This window comes from Callithrix jacchus, chromosome 8 (assembly GCF_049354715.1).
Source record: "Callithrix jacchus isolate 240 chromosome 8, calJac240_pri, whole genome shotgun sequence".
In the NCBI taxonomy this organism is placed as follows: Eukaryota; Metazoa; Chordata; class Mammalia; order Primates; family Cebidae; genus Callithrix; species Callithrix jacchus.
The window spans coordinates 65,613,160-65,630,620 of record NC_133509.1 but is presented as its reverse complement, the minus strand read 5'-3'; the positions used below and the strand labels follow the sequence as shown (position 1 = coordinate 65,630,620).

Below are 17,461 nucleotides of genomic sequence, written 5' to 3'. Positions count from 1 at the left end.
ATGACAACAAAAAATACTGTTGAGTTGTGAAGAGCACAGATTCTGGAGCCAGCTTGCCTGGGGTAGATTCCCAGCACCATCTCTATGCCAGCCAATGACTTAACCTCTCTCTCTCTGAGTTTCCCTAGCTGCCAAATGGGGGTACCAATAATAACAGTACCTATATAATGGGGATGCTAAGTAGATTAAATTAGATCATATAGAAAGCAATTAGAACAATATCTGGCACATGGAAAATGCTCAATATATTTTAGTTCTTATTTACTAAGAGCTGCTCTTTCAATAGCTGCATGTTTAAAGTAAAGCAGGCCTCTTTCTGGCTATCTCCTGTTGCTGTCACAGCCCTGTCTTCTCATTCTTCACTTCTTCCTCCTATAGGCTTTTCTTCTTTTCCTTCCTCTTCCTGTTGTTACAAATTATCCTGCATCTCTCCCTTCTCTTAAGTAACTATTCTTTTGCCATTTCCTGCAGCAGCCACTATCAAGACAAGGCATGAGCCTCACCCTTACCCAAAGCCACTGCCACACCCTGGGCCTGCTGCCATTTCAACCAATCCAGATCAGGCTCCCAGTCAGATCACCTCCTCAGCTGGAGAAGCACTGTCATGGTGGCATATGGCTCAGCAGTCCCAGAAATGACTCACCCCAGAGTGTGGGAGACTTGCTCATAAGCTCCTGAGTAATTGCCAGTCTGGGGACACTACGAGGACTGAAGCACTATTATACCTTTGTGGCAGTTTGTGTTTGTTTTTCAGTACTTAACTCTATCCTCAAGCCTCAGAACAAAATCACTGGTATTAGGGAAAGGAAGAGAAATATGATAGGATTGTCAAGGTACAGAGAAGATGCTATATAAATATTTATTAAGTTAATGAATGGATCCAGGCACAGTGGCTCAAGCCTATAATACTTTGGGAGGTGGAAGTGGGAGGCTCACTTGAGCTTAGGAGTTCTAGACAGCCTGGGCAACATAGCAAGACCTCGTCTCTACTAAAAAGTTTTAAAATTAGCCGGGCATGGTGGCACATACCTGTAATCCCAGCTACTCAGGAGGCTGAGGGTGAGGATCACTTGAGCCCTAGTGGTCAAGGCTGCAGTGAGCCATGATTGTACCACTATACTCCAGACTGGATGACAGAGTAAGAACCTGTCTCAAAAAAAAAAAAAAAAAAAAAAAAAGCCATTGATGAAGCCGTAAAAAGTATGTTTTTTATTTTATTTATTTATTTATTTTTGGGATGGAGTCTTACCCTGCCGCTCAGGCTGGAGTGCAGTGGAACGATCTCAGCTCACTGCAACCTCCGATTTCAGGGTTCAAGTGATTATCTTGCCTCAGCCTCCCAAGCAGCTGGGATTACAAGCACCTGCCATTATGCCCAGCTAATTTTTGTATTTTTGTTGAGAGAGGGTTTCACCATGTTGGCCAGGATGGTCTTGAACTCCTGAACTCAGGTGATCCATCCGCCTCAGCCTCCCAAAGTGCTGGGATTATAGGTGTGAGCCACTGTGCCCAGCCAAAAGTATGTTTTAATAAATCTTTATTTTTATTTTATTTGTTTATTTGTTTATTTTTGAGACAGAGTCTCACTCTCTTGCCCAGGCTGGGGTGTAGTGTCGTGATCTCCACTCACTGCAACCTCTGCCTCCTGGGTTCACACTGCCTCAGCCTTCCAAGTAGCTGAGATTACAGGCACCTGCCACCATGCTTGGCTAATTTTTGTATTTTTAGTAGAGACAGGGTTTCACTATGTTTGCCAGTCTGGTCTTGAACTCCTGACCTCAGGTGATCTGCCTGCGTCAGCCTCCCAAAGTGCTGAGATTACAGGTGTGAGCCACTGTACCCTGCCTATTGTAATAAATCTTGAGCCCTGTGTACATGTTTTAAGTATACTGTGTGGTGAAATGGGAAATGCAGTACAAAGCACTTGAGCTATTGAATTGTGAGTTAAACTAGCTGCTTTTTTTCAAGGAACACCACTGAAATTATCTATCTATCTATCTATCTATCTATCTATCTATCTATCTATCTATCTATCTATTTTTAGAGACAATGTCTTGTTCTATTTCCCAGGCTGGAGTGCAGTAATGCAATCCAGCAATTGTAGCTCACTGCAGCCTCAACTTCCTCCCAGGCTCAAATGATCCTCCACCCCAGCTTCCCAAGCAGCTGGGGCTATAGGCACACACCACCATACCCAGCTCATTTTTAAATTTTTTGTAGAGGTGGGGTCTCACCATGTTGCCCAGGCTGGTCTCTAACTCCTGGGCTAAAGTGATCCTCCCACCTCGGTCTCCAAAAGTGTTAGGATTGCAGGCATGAGGCACTGCGCCCAAGAAGACTTATTTTTTCTTCCTATAGGAACCTTTTCTCCCTGTTACCTTTCCCCTATTAACTTAGGTGTATAAGCCCCAAATTCTAACTCTCTTTTGAGTTACTCACCATTGAACACACCCATGTGTGTGCATGTAAATAAAACAAAACTCTGGTTTGTTTTCTTTTAAAGGCTAGTCAAGTGAAACAGTGGGAGTGGAGAAGGAACAAAAAATATCTTTAACTGGTTATCAATTAGTTGTAAATACCACTGCATTCCAACCAGCCAATAAAATATTTCTTTTCTCAGCTGGGTGTGGTGGCTCATGCCTGTAATCCAAGCACTTTGGAAGCCAAGGCGGGCGGATCACCTGAGGTCAGGAGTTCAAGACCAGCCTGACCAACATGATGAAACCCCATCTTAAAAAAAAAAAAATTTTCTTTTCTCTTGCTAATCTGTCTTCTGTCAGTTTAATTCACAGGCCTCAGATACTGAATTTAAGAGGCTAAAGGAAAAGTTTCTCCTTTACTACAATAATAGGACAAGGAAAGGGTTGAATGAACAACCTTTCATGTTTCCCACTGAGAAATAAAAATAACATTTTATCCTGGCTGGACATGGTAGCTCACGCCTGTAATCCCAGAACTTTGGGAGGCCAAGGTGGCTGGATCACCTGAGTTCAGGAGTTCGAGACCAGCCTGACCAAAAGTGAAACTCCATGTCTACTAAAAATACAAGAATTAGCTGGGTTGGGTGGTGGAAACCTGTAATCCCAGCTACTTGGGAGGCTGAGACAGAAGAATCTCTTGATCCCAGGGGGAAGAGTTTGCAGTGAGCCAGGATTGTGCCATTGTGCTCCAGCCTAGGAAACAAGAGTGAAACTCCATCTCAAAAAGGAAAACAAAAAAACGCTGGGTCCAGTGGCTCACACCTGTAATCTCAGCTCTTCAGGAGGCTGAGGGGGGTGAATCACCAGGTCAGGATTTTGAGACAGCCTGGCCAACATGGTGAAACCCTGTCTCTACTAAAAATACAAAAAATAATTAGGCATGGTGGCACGTGCCTGTGATCCCAGCTACTCAGGAGATTGAGGAAGGAGAATCACTTCAACCGGGGAGGTGGAAGTTGCAGTGAGCTGAGATCATATCACTGCACTCCACCCTGGGTGACAGAGTGAGGCTTGTCTCAAAAAAAAAAACAAATTTTTTTGTCCTAAGTGGATTAATGCAGGAACAGAAAACCAAATACTGCATGTTCTCACTTATAAGTGGGAACTAAACATTGGGTAATCAGGGGCATAAAAATGGCAACAATAGAACTGGGAACTTCTAGACGGGGAAGATAGAAGGAGGGCAAGGGTTAAAAAACTAACTGTTGGATGCTATGATCAGACTTGGTTGGTTGGACCAATTGTACCCCAAATCTCAGCATCATGCAATATGCCCAGGTAACAAGCCTGCACATGTACTCCCTAAATCTAAAATAAAGTTGAGGGCCAGGCACAGTGGCTCACACCTGTAATCCCAACACTTTGGGAGGCTGAGGTGGGCTGATCACCTGAGGCCAGGAGTTCGAGACCAGCCTGGCCAACATGGCAAAACCCTGTCTCTACTAAGAATACAAAAAAAAGTTAGCCAGGTGAGGTGGTGCATGCCTGTGATCCCAGCTACTTGGTAGACTGAGGCAGGAGAATCACTTGAACCTGGGAGGTGGTGGTTGCAGGGAGCTGAGATCATGCCACTGTACTCCAGCCTAGGTGTGAGAGATGGAAAAGTTCTTCAAAGTTTATATCTTAGACTATTATGTTACAATCTCTTGTAACAAGGAGTTACAGTGTCTTGCTCTATGGCCATTATCCGCTATTAGCATAAACATATAACCATGTACACATATTCTCTAAATCAGCCACATCTTAAATCAGGTACCTTGACTGGCTCCAGCATGTCTGAACAGAACTGGGCAAGCTCCAAACCCTGGTGCATGCCATTCCTTATTTGGAAACCCTCCTGACCTTCTCCTGACTAGCTTCCCCTTTTTCCTTGTCTTCTTTCCTGCTTATCTATTCAGGAAATTTCCAAGATTTTAGCCAATTGGGTCAAGCATAGAATGTGAGGCCCATTCCAGCCAATGGAAATGGGACACAGCAATAGGGCAATGGCGTCAGGTTATGAAAGTTATAAATGTCCCTTTTTTCTTTGTTCAGGTGTGCTCTCATGGCAAGACTGTCAGTGAGTTGCACCCTTCCTGCAGGAAGTCAACTAGCCTTGCTGAGTGATCCGTTGTCTCGGTATGGATTTTTCCCAACATTATAAACCCGTTTTCAACATAATTAGGGGCTCGTCCAGGATTCCATTTCCCCTCTGGGGCAGTCCTTTGTCCTCTCCCCCCAGGGCCACCCCAATAGATGGCGCCCCAACACCTATTGAGGTGGCCCTGGGGGAGAGGGTCAGGACTTATCTGGTGTGAGGAATAAACCTGGATTCTCAGCAACACAGCAATGCAAGGGAAAGAGATTCCAAACCACGGCAACCAGGGGCCTCGGCCAGGCAACCTCGTACATAAGCCAAGGTAGGAAATGCTGCAAAGAGGTGACAAAGTATTTCCTTGGTGGTCAATTTCTGGAGGGTGGAGTGTGTGTGTGAATGTGGTGGGGTTTGTGTGAATGGTGACAAGTGTTACTGCTGGGGAGTGGCCAAGGAGGACAGCACAAATGAGAAAAGTGTAAGGGACCTTCAGAAGGGGGAAGGGAGGAAACAGATCAACCTCCCAGGGCAGGGAGGGCAAGAAATTCCTAGCTTGAGGGGTTGAGCCTTCTGTAAAAAACAGAATAGGTGAGAGATTCCCAGTTTGGGATGTTGAGTCTTCCATAAAAACGGAATAGGTGAGATTCCCAGCTTGGGGTGTTGCGTCTTCTGTAAAAACGAAATACGCCAGAGATTCCCAGTTTGGGAGGTTGAGTCTTCCATAAAAACGGAATAGGCGAGATTCCCAGCTTGGGGGGTTGCATCTTCTCTAAAAACGAAATAGGCCAGAGATTCCCAGCTTGTGGGGTTAGGCCTTCCATAAAAATGGAATAGGCAAGAGATTCCTAATTTCAGGGGTTGAAGTCTTCCATAAATGGAGACTCTGTCTCAAAAAAAAACCTTTCAAAAAGTTGAAAAATAAAATAAAATTCCAACCCCCAACTGACTAAACAGACTTCCTCTTGGCCAAGGGAACCTCAGAGAAACCTTGAAACTGAGTTCCAGACAAAACAGATGGGAGGTAGTGTCAGAGGTGTGTGAACCAGAGCAACTCCATCTTGAGCAGGGACTGGGTAAAATGCAGCTGAAACCTACTGGGCTGCATTCCCAGATGGTTATGGCTTTCTAAGTCAGCACAAACTACACATCATAAAGACCTTGCTGATAAAAACAAGTTGCAGTAAAGGAGCTGGCCCAAACCCACCAAAACCAAAATGGTAATGAGAGTGACCTCTGGTTGTCCTCACTGCTACATTCCCACCAGCTCCATGACAGTTTACAAATGCCATGGCAACCTCAGGAAGTTACCCTATATGATCTAAAAAGGGGAAGAATAAATGATCTACTCCTTGTTTAGCATATCAAGAAATAATCATAATAATGGGCAATCAGCAGCCCTTGAGGCTGCTGTGTCTATGGAGTAGACATTTTTTTATTCCTTTACTTTCTTAGTAAACTTGCTTTCACTTTGCAATGCAGACTCATTCTGAAATTTTTTTTTTGTTTTTGAGCCAGTGTCTTACTCTGTTTTCCAGGCTAGAGTACAGTGGCATGATCTTGGCTCACTGCAACCTCTGTCTCCCAGGTTCAAACAATTCTCCTGTCTCAGCCTCCTGAGTAGCTGGGATTACAGGTGCGCACCACCGCACCTGGCTAATTTTTGTATTTTTAGTAAAGACAGGGTTTCACCATCTTGGCCTGGCTGGTCTCGAACTCCTGAGCATAGGTGATCTGCCTGCCTTTACCTCCCAAAGTGCTCAGCCACCGCACCCAGCCTGTATTCTTTCTTGGGCAAGATCCAAGAACCCTCTCTTGGGATCTGGATTGAGACCCCTAGCCTGTAACAGTAGGACATGCCTGGTTATAACTGCTCCCCCACCACCACCACTTTGCTAACTACTATTAGGCTTTCTCTCCTAAGGGCTAAACATAAATTAGCCCTTTCAAAAGACTCCACTCCTGATCCCAATCAACCACCCAAATGCTGTCCCTAGGTTTTGTGGCTTTGACACAACACACAACATCAGATCAGCATTCCTTTCTGAAAGGAGACTAGACCATGCAGTGGTTCTGGCTACTGTACACAGGATACATAGAGACGGTTTTTCCTGTCCTCTACTTCACCTTATGATGTCAGAGGGATGCAAAATTCCACCCTCAAGTTATACTGATGCTGCCCTTTTTTTACATGAGACTCAGTTGCATATGCACATGCTTCTCCTTTCATAAATATTCATGACTCTTCCTACAGCTTATTGAATATGTATATTTGGTCACCCTGCTCAGTATAAATTTCTCTTCCCTATTCCTTTCCCTTGAAGTGCCTGTTTCTGGCTTCTGACCAGAGGCTACACTTCCCAGCTTATCAAAATGGCTACTCTGCAGGCTGAAACACTTTATGAGAAATAAAGCTCTGCTTTCCAAATATATGAACTTTGTCATTCTTCAGCTGGCAAGTAGAAAGCTAAATCAAGCCTGGAGACAGAAAGACCAGTTTGAAGTTTGCAACTGTTCAAGCCTATTTGAAAGGATCTGAACTAGGAAATGAGAAAACAAATGAATGGGAGACACACTGGGTAGGTAGAATGGATTGAACTTCACTAATAATTACAGGTGGAAAGTGGAAAAGAAGGAGCTGAGTTTCAGGTGTAGAGTCTTGGTTTGAGGCCAGGCATGGTGGTTCATGCCTATAATCCCAGCACTTTGGGAGGCCAAGGTGGGCAGATCATGAGGTCAAGAAATTGAGACCACCTTGGCCAACATGGTGAAACCCCTTCTCTACTAAAAAATACAAAAATTAGCTGGGCATGGAGATGCATGCCTGTAATCTCAGCTACTTGGGAGGCTGAAGCAGGAGAATTGATTCCCTGGTTGAACCAGGGAGTCAGAGGTTGCAGTGAGCCAAGATCTTGCCACTGCACTCTAGCCTGGTGACAGAGCAAGACTCCGTTTCAAAAAATAAAAAAAGAGTATTGGTTTGAGAAAAGTCTGGAGAAAGAAGTAGTTGGATATATGATAAGAAGTTTGAAGAACCAGCAGAACACAAACTTCTACTGCCCAACCATTTATGTGAGGAGGCCCTGAACAAGTCCTAGATGTTATCAAAATGAGTCCTGTGCTACCTTGACTATTTGCTAGAAATGCAAATCTGTATCTTAGTTTTTTAATTTGTAGGATAAGAAAGGCAACACTCACCTAGCTTCTTAAAATTTGAATGCCGTGTAGAGATGGAGGAACTCTTGAGATCTTGACAAGAAGCCTCTGAGATTTCTGGTGGGTCATGAATCCTTTTTGGATTTTGCCTGTGTGGAGGATAAAGCTGTTGGCCCCTAAAGGTTCACTGAAAAATCACTGACATGAGGCAGTCTGATTAATAAGAGAAAATGTATGCAAATTTTATGCAAATTTAATCAATACATATACATGGAAGCCTTCAGAATGAAGACCCCCTCTATGAGGAGCTTATATACCATCTTAAAGTTACAGAAAGAATGAAGGCTTGGATCCTGGCCAAACAGGTTATGAGATGGGGAATAGATTGTATTGAGGGGATTACTAGGGAGAATCAATGGATCTGGGAATAGAGATTTACTTGGAAATAGTTCTCTTTGACAGTGAAATGGTCTGTTCAGGTGTGGTTTCATTCTTGATCTTACAGTGAGAGGAAGTAAAAACAACTGTTCTCTCTGGCGCATCTGGGATCTTAGGCAGATAAAGAAACTTCAACTTCCTTGGGAGAGAGTGGGGAGGGGCAAGGAGGTTAGAGAGACCTTGAAGCTTCTTCTTCAGTTCAGCATGTCAAAATGCCATGTTTTAGCCAGGTGTTGTGGCACATGCCTGTAATCCCAGCTACTCGAGAGGCTGTCAGGAGAATCGCTTGAACCTGAGGCAGAGATTGCGGTGAGCCAAGATCACACCATTGCACTCCAGCCTGGGCAACGAGAGTGAATTTTGTTTAAAAAAAAAAGCCATGTTTTGGGGTTATTGGTTTCTCAGCCCCAACACTTGTATAGATTTATGCATTAGTGTTACAGTAGGTAGGTAGTCAGATATGAGCAGGGCAGGGAAGAGGCTCCCTCAATCCCTACCAGGAATGTCAGGTGACCATCAGGTGATGGTCAGGTGGTTGTTAAACTGTCTCTCTAAAATAATAGTTGGTTGCAGCCAGCACCAAGGAAAGGCAGTCTCCCAACAGACAGAAAAAACTTAAAACTGGCGATTAGCAGCTTCTTGGTAAGATCTCAGGAGCTAGGTGAGTGGGCTCAAGTATGCAAACTACGAGGCAAAATGGCAGAGTTTAAACACTCAACTGGTAAAGGAAAAACACCTCAAATGAGCATGTGCACAACTTCAGTAAACACAATGTGCATGTGGCCCCTCCCAAGTGCCAGCAGACCACTGCATATGTGAACAGCCCACCCCATGGGAAGAATCAGGGAGAAGAGACCAGAAGCAACCAGAAGTATGCCAATGTATAAGACCCCAAGTCAGAGGTCAAACAAGGTACTTAATCTCTCAAGTCATCTGCTTGGGCCTCTTCCAAGAATATGTTACTTCCTTTCCTTTCTATCCAACACTTTTTCATAAACTTCCACTTCTGATCTAAAACTTGCCTCAGTTTTTTTCTTCTGTCTTATACCCCTCGGTCGAATTCTTCCTTCCAAATAGGCAAGGACTGAGGTTGCTGCAGTCCCCCTAGGGATTCTCTGCAACTAACATTAGTATTAATGGAATCATCTGGAATTGATGATTTCCTGCCATTCTGATGTATAAAAAAGGGCAATTTCTCAAGGTTTGCTTCAACCATAGCTGTGTGATGCAGAATACTTTATTTAAAAGAGGATTTCCTGAAGTTGATTACATTATTTTCCAAATCAGTTGAGGTGGTCATTAGTCCCAGAAGGTTATTATCTGATTTTAACCATGAAGCTCAAAGAGGTAGAGATAGTTTAAGACTTCATTTGCATTTTAATAAGTATGATTATAAACAATAGTTTAATATTTTTTGTCTACATTTTTAATGACAACACATTCATATTGCATTTTACAATTTACAGAGAATTTCTATCTATATCTTCTCATCTTACACTTAAAACTATTCTGTGAGATAAACTATGCCAATCTAATTACTCCCTCTTTAAAGATAAGGAAATGGGCACAGAGAAATTCATTGATTTGCCAAAGAGCACACAGATTTTAAGTAGCAGTCAGTACTTGAAGCAAGGGCTAGAAATCTACATAGGCAAATTAGAAATGGTGATAAACAGACATGTAATAATTTTTTATGAGACACTAACTATTTAATAATGATCTGGGCTGGGCGCAGTGGCTCATGTCTGTAATCCCAGCACTTTGGGAGGCCGAGGTGGGCAGATCACGAGGTCAGGAGTTTGAGACCAGCCTGGCCAATATGGTGAAACCCCATTTTTACTAAAAATACAAAAATTAGCCAAGTGCGGTGGCAGGTGCCTGTAATCCCAGCTACTCAGGAGGCTGAGGTAGGAGAATTGCTTGAATCCGGGAGGCAGAGGTTGCACTGAGCCAAGATCTCACCATTGCACTCCAGCATTGGTGACAGAATAAGACTCCAACTCAAACAAAACAAAACGAAACAAAACTGATCTGGTGGTATTTCTACCTTTGAGTTCAGCATTTGTTTATTTATTTATTTAATAAAAGAGACAGGGTCTCATTATGTTGCCTAGGCTGGTCTCAAACTCCTGAACTCACGCAATTCTCCTGCCTTGGCCTCCCAAAGTGCTGAGATTACAGGCGTGAGCCGCCATGCCCAGCCAGCATATTCTTTTTTTTTTTTTTTTTTGAGACAGTCTTGCTCTGTCACCCAGGCTGGAATGCAGTGGTGCAATCTCAGCTCACTGCAACCTCCGTCTCCCGCATTACAGCGATTCTCCTGCCTCAGCCTCCCAAGTAGCTGGGACTACAGGCATGTGACACCATGTCCGGATAATTTTTCTATTTTTTTGGTAGAGACGGAGTTTTGCCATGTTGATCTCACACTCCCAACCTCAGGTGATTTGCCCACCTGGGCGTCCCAAAGTGCTGGGATTACAGGCATGAGCCACCATGCCTGGCCACTGGGACACATTTCTAAGTTACCCTGGGGGTGCTTCTGAGTTCAGAGTATTCTGAAACTAATTTCCTGTTGTATGGGGAAGGGGCGGGGGAAGAAGGACAAACACTGCTATGAAGTAAATGCTCATTATCAGCCTTCCTTCCCATGTAGGAAAGCTTCATTTTTCAAACAACAGACTGACATTCTCTCTTTGACCAAACTTTACTCAAGCTTCTGTGAACCCTCCTCTCAACTAGGCCTGCACCTCTGGACTTCTGGTCCTCCTTTACATCACCCAATTTCAGCAAAAATCCTGCTAAGTCAGTTTAGCAAGAATTCCCCACCCTTGATGTATGATTAAATTCTTCAGCTTCCACCAGCCCCCAGGTGATGTTTGATCACCCTGATTTGATCCCAAGAATTGTGTCAATTCAATTTAGCCAGAATTCCCCTTTACCCTGATGTTTCAGATTCCTAAACTTCCAGTCCCTGATTCCCTCCCTCTTCTTAGTTATAAAACCCCACTTGTCCTTGCTGTATTTGGAATTGAGCACAAAGAAACTGAGGGTTTTTTTTCTTTTCACCTAGTGCAGTAGTTTCTGAATAAAATCTACTTGTACTGCTTTGATCACTGTCCAGCTCTGGTTTTCTTTAATAAGACATATAGAAGTAATAGTGATTACTGGTTTTCTCTTCTATTATAATGGTGGACATATGAACAATTAAGGCAGAGAAGCCCAGCTGCTGTTTTCCTAGTCAGTTGAAAAATGCAAATTTCCCTAAAGAGGCTTATAAGGAATTTCCTGAGTGTTTCTCAATGGGGAATTTACAAGCCCTTGGAGACTAAATTGTGTGATCATAAAATAACCTCCTGTCTCACAGTAATAGCTTGGGTACATCTCCACTCTTTTTTGAACCTCAGTTTTTCATTCATAAAGGTAAAAAGACCAGGTGTAGTGGCTGATGCCTGCAATCCTAGCACTTTGGGAGGCTGAGGTGGGCAGATTGCTGAGCTCAGGAGTTTGAAACTAGCCTGGGCAACACAGTGAAATTTCATCTCTACTAAAATACAAAAAAATTAGCCGGGTATGGCGGTGTGCACCTGTAGCCCCCAGCTACTCAGGAGGCTGAGGCAGGAGAATTACTTGAACCCAGGAGGTGAAGGTTGCAGTGAGCTGAGCACCACTGCACTCCAGCCTGGGCAACAGAGTGAGACTCCATCTCCAAAAAAAAAAAAAAAAAAAGGTAAAAAGATTTTGGGTGGGCACAGTGGCTCACACCTGTAATCCCAGCACTTTGGGAGGCCGAGGCAGGTGGATCATGAGGTCAGGAGTCCAAGACCAGCCTGGCCAAGATGGTGAAACCCTGTCTCTACTACAGAAAATCATCCAGGCATGGTAGCATGCACCTGTAATCCCAGCTACTCAGGAGGCTGATGCAGAGACTCACTTGAACCCGGGAGGCGGAGGCTGCACTGAGCTGAGATCACGCCACTGCACTCCAGCCTGGGCAATAGAGCAAGACTCCATCTCAAAAAAAAAAAAAAATTTGATGAGACCAATAGTATTTAGATTTTTGGGTTTCAGTTTTCTTCTCTTTTTTTTTTTGAGACGGAGTTTTGCTCTTTTTACCCAGGCTGGAGTGTAATGGCATGATCTCGGCTCACCACAACCTCCGCCTCCTGGGTTCAGGCAATTCTCCTGCCTCAGCCTCCTGAGTAGCTGGGATTACAGGCATGCACCACCACGCCCAGCTAATTTTTTGTATTTTTAGTAGAGACAGGGTTTTACCATGTTGACCAGGATGGTCTCGATCTCTTGACCTCGTGATCCACCTGCCTCGGCCTCCCAAAGTGCTGGGATTACAGGCGTGAGCCACTGTGCCGGGCCCAGATTTCTTTTAGGTTTTTTTTTTTTTTTTTTTTTTTTTGAGACCGAGTCTGACTCTGTTTCCCAGGCTAGAGTACAGTGACATGCTCTCATTTCATTGTAACCTCAACCACCCAGGCTGAAGTGATCCTCTCACCTCAGTCTCCTGAGTAGCTGGGACTACAGGTATGTGCCAACATGCCTAGCTAATTTTGTTTATTTTTTTGTAGCAATAAAGTGTTGCCCAGGCTGGTTTTGAAATGCTGGGCTCAAGCAATGCTTCTGCCTTGGCTGCCCGAAGTTTTGGAATTCCAGCCAAGAGTCATCAGGCTTGTCCTGGTTTTAGATTTCCAAAGAAAAACTGGAAGTGCAGGGCCAGGCGAGGTGGCTCGCACCTGTAATCTCAGCATTTTGGGAGGCCAAGGTGGGTGGATTACCTGAGATGAGGAGTTTGAGACCACGCTGGCCTACATGGTGAAACCTTGTCTCTACTGAAAACACAAAAATCACCTGGGTGTGGTGACAGGCACCTGTAATCCCAGCTACTCAGGAGGCTGGGCAGGAAAATAGCTTGAACCCGGGAGGCAGAGGTACACTGAGCTGAGATCACGCCATGTACTCCAGCCTGGCCACAGAGTGAGACTCCATCTCAAAAAAAAAAGCTGTATTTCAAGTTATGTTTATATCAGTGTTACTTATAATAACAACATAAAATGGAAATAGACTATTTGTTGGAATAAAGTGAATGTTAGTTCAAACGTATGCTGAATGGAATATTATTCAGTTATTTAAAATACTGTTAGGTAGTATTATAGAAAGGAAAAAAACTTACAAGTTACCAAAAATGATCATATGACAAAAATAACCATGTGATTACAACCATGGAAAACAGTTCAAATAATAAGAATGTATGCTACTGTGATATAGTTGATTTTTAGCAAAAGGTATTATGAGTGTTTTTCTCCTTGCTTTGTTTTTCTTATTTCCTATAGTGTGTTTATGTTGTTTTTAATAATTACAACTTTTGGGCCAGATGCGGTGGCTCATGCCTATAATCCTAGGACTTTGGGAGGCCAAGGTGGGCAGATCACTTGGGGTCAGGAGTTTGAGACCAGCCCGCCGACATGGTGAAACCCCGCCTCTACTAAAAATACAAGAAGTTAGCCAGATATGGATGCTTGTAATCCCAGCTACTCAGGAGGCTGAGACAGGAGAATTGCTTGAACCAGGAGGTGGAGGCTGCAGTGAGCCGGTATTGTGCCACTACACTCCAGCCTGGGAGACAGACTGAGACTCTATTTTAAAAAATAATAATAATAGTAATAAATGATTACAATTTTTATTACAAAAAGAATAAAAAAAGACTTCTCCAGAAACATGTTTTGGTTCCACTATAAATTTAAATGTCCAGAAATCGTACCAGCTTATAAAGTTTTGTATGGGGGAAAGTTTTCACAGAAAATGTCCTTTCCTTGGATGTTTCTCAGTAACTTCTCTGCCTCTGCACCTCAGAGAACAAATGCCTTGTGCTAAGATTCAAATTGTTTGGCAAGAATTGAGCTTCCCCTCCTTTTGGTTCTTGGCCCTGGCCAGCCTGCCTTTCCATCACCAGAGACATCCAGTATCTTGCTCACACACATCTCACAGCAAGGAGCTGACTAATCCTAAGGCTGGGGAGGCTTGTTAGGCAACCTTTCACACAATGCCCATTGCTAACCCATTGCACAATATATTTGACTAGGAATGATAAACTCCGTGGTTTGGATTTGACTCCAGTCACCTTGTCAGTGCTAGCAGCTTACACGTGTAAATGTCACCCACTGCCTTTAGAAAGACATTGACATTGTGTTTCTGACTCCGTAGTGTTGTATAACAGTGGGGAGGAGCAGAGGTGGGGAGAAAGAACCTATGAGGAAGCATCAATCAGAAGCAGATGGGGCTATGAACTTATAATCACTTCCAGCTTTATTTATGAAAGAAATGAAAAGCTGGACACTTATAGGTTGTAGCTTCAAATAAACTTACTCTTAATGTTAGAATTAAAGAACAAGAACAAACAAATTAATCAACATTCAATACATTTCTGTTAATCCATTGGTAACATATAAGTAAATCTTTGACTGAGGCAGGCACATTTTTTTCAGTGACTAAAATAGGTCAAATGGAGAACAGCCATTGCTGTATTATTACAAATTCTGTTGTAATTTCATCAATGTGACAATATAGAATGTATATGATAGAAGAAATCACTATGCAAAGAAGGTTCTGTGCTTTGTTTCTTGAGACTACAAGCCATTTCTTTAAAAAGAAACACACACACACAAACTCTGTAGCTATGCCCAGATTAGGGGGAAGGAGGAAGTGGGGAACTCTAAAAGAGAAGAGAGTGAAGATTTCAATTATTTGTTCTAGAAATTAATATTATCTTACTCAGAGCTTTAAGTCTCTGAGAATATCCAGCCCATACAGTTCAGTACATTTACTGAGGTTAAATTAGTTGTTTTTAGAGTCTTCCATGTCCCCTCTGTACAGTGTGATAGTAACACTAACATAAAAGCTACCTGCAAACTTTGTTTGCTAATAAGATTCCAGACCATTAAAGAAAGGACATAGGTTGCTTTTGCTAAACAAAACAAAACAAAAACTGCAAGAATATCAAAAGCTTCTTTTGAGTGTGAAAGAAGAACCAAACAAATTTCATTTTTATTTGGTTACAAAGAATGTCTTTTTAAAAGCTGTAAGAGAGTAAGACAAAGGCTTAGCCACTCATTGATAAAGCAGGATATCAAACGGAAAATTATGCAAAGCTTAGTGAGATTGCAGAACACTCAATGTAGCTACCTTTCCTCAAGACTGAGAAGGACAAAGTAAGTTCCATAGAATAAATATCTTCGTACAGTAAGTTTGAATCATACCAGTACATCTTAAACAGGTCATTTACTACTTCGACTTGCTCTCTAATTAATCTTCAGGAATTACTGTGGTCAAAACTTTATCAACCAACAAAACCTGAGTGTGGAAGGTGTTTCCAACTTGAACAGGAGCAAAAGGCCAAAACTCACCTTCTGTATAATAAATCGCCAATAACTACCTTAGTGTTCTAGGTAACCAATATCGCTGTTAGTATTCAATCCTTAAATTAAATGTTTATGATGAAGAATTTCACTTTTGGCCCCTAGGCACAAAGAAATAATTTTCAACCTCATTTTACCAGGTGGTTAGTTTTTTTTAATGGGACCATGGTAAATGGCTAAAATACACCATATAGGTCATTGAGTTACATACTTTATTTTTTGAGAGAGCGTCTCCCTCTGTCACCCAGGCTGGAGTGCCATAGTGCCATGTTGGCTCACTGCAACCTCCACCTCCTGGGTTCAAGAGATTCTCCTGCCTTAGCCTCCCAAGTAGCTGGGACTACAGGTGTGCACTACCATGCCCATCTAATTTTTGTATTTTTAGTAGAGATGGGGTTTCACCATGTTGACCAGGCTTGTCTTGAACTCGTGACCTCAAGTGATCCGCCCACCTAGGCTTCTCAAAATACTGGGATTACAGGTATTAGCCACCGCGCCGGCCGAGTGGCTTTAAATGATGGCGGTCCTGTCTCTTAAAAATGTATACCTGATTTTTTCAAAATCATTTTCAAGGTGAATATGATTATTTTCTCTCTTAAGAAAACAAAACAGGCTGGTGGCTCACACCTGTAATCCCAGCACTTTGGGAGGCCGAGGAGGGTGGATCGCGAGGTCAAGAGATCGAGACCATCCTGGTCAACATGGTGAAATCCCGTCTCTAATAAAAATACCAAAAAAAAAAAAAAAAAATTAGCTGGGCATGGTGGCACGTGCCTGTAATCCCAGCTATTCAGGAGGTGAGGCAGGAGAATTGCCTGAACCCAGGAGGCAGAGGTTGCAGTGAGCCGAGATTGTGCCATTGCACTCCAGCCTGGGTAACAAGAGTGAAACTCCGTCTAAAAACAAAACAAAACAAAAAAAGAAAACAAAATAGCTGGGCTACTTGGGGGGCTGATGCAGGAGGATTGCTTGAGCTCAAGAGGTGGAGGCTACAGTGAGCCATGATTGCACCACTGCACTCCAGCCTGGGCAAGAAAGTGAGACCCTAACTCAAAAAAAAAAAAACGTAAGAAAAAAAATGTTTGTATATGACTGAGATTAAGTTGGTATTTAATCGGAACTAGATTGTTTTAAAGTTAAGATGTTAATTGTAATTTCTAGATGACCACTAAGAAAATAATTCAAAATATATAATAAAAGAAACAACAAAGTGAATGAGGCAATACACCAGAAAATAACTACTCAACACAAAAGAAAGCAGTAATGGAGAAACAAGAGCAAAATAAACAGTAGATACACAGAGAACCAATAGCAAAATGGCAGATGTAAATCCTATATCTTCAACAATTACATTAAGTGTAAACAGACTAAACACTCCCAAGAAAAGACAGATATTGGCAGAATGCAGTTTTAAATGATCCAACTATATGCTCTCTACAAAAGATATGCTCAAAGAGATAAACAGTTTAAAAGTAAAAAAGTGGAAAAAGCTATCCCATACAAAAAGTACCAGAAAGAGAGCTGAAATATGTATACTACTATTAGGCAAAATAGACTCAAAGACAAAAATTGTTACTAGAGACAAAGAAAAACACATTATAACAATAAAAGGGTCAGTATGTCTGGAACACATAATAACTATAACTATAAATATATATGCATCTAATGACAAAGCCCCAAAATACATGAAGTAAAAACTAACAAAATCGGCCAGTCACAGTGGCTCATGCCTGTAATCCCAGAACTCTGGGAGGCTGAGGCAGGCAGATCACAAGTTCAGGAGTTCAAGACCAGCCTGGCCAATATGGTGAAACCCTGTCTCTACTAAAAATACAAAGAAATCAGCTGGGCATAGTGATGCATGCCTGTAATCCCAGCTGCTCTGGAGGCTG

General features: G+C 42.7%; 1 protein-coding gene across 1 annotated transcript in view; it reads right to left on the bottom strand.

Annotated features, from left to right (window-relative positions):
• LOC128928797 (uncharacterized) overlaps nucleotides 1-17,461 on the bottom strand; it is a 63,864-nt gene that overhangs the window by 24,049 nt on the left and 22,354 nt on the right. The window contains exon 4 of the mRNA XM_078333174.1: nucleotides 7,750-7,856. The gene's annotated coding sequence lies outside the window, so the exon portion shown is untranslated. The remainder of the gene's footprint in view (nucleotides 1-7,749; nucleotides 7,857-17,461) is intronic.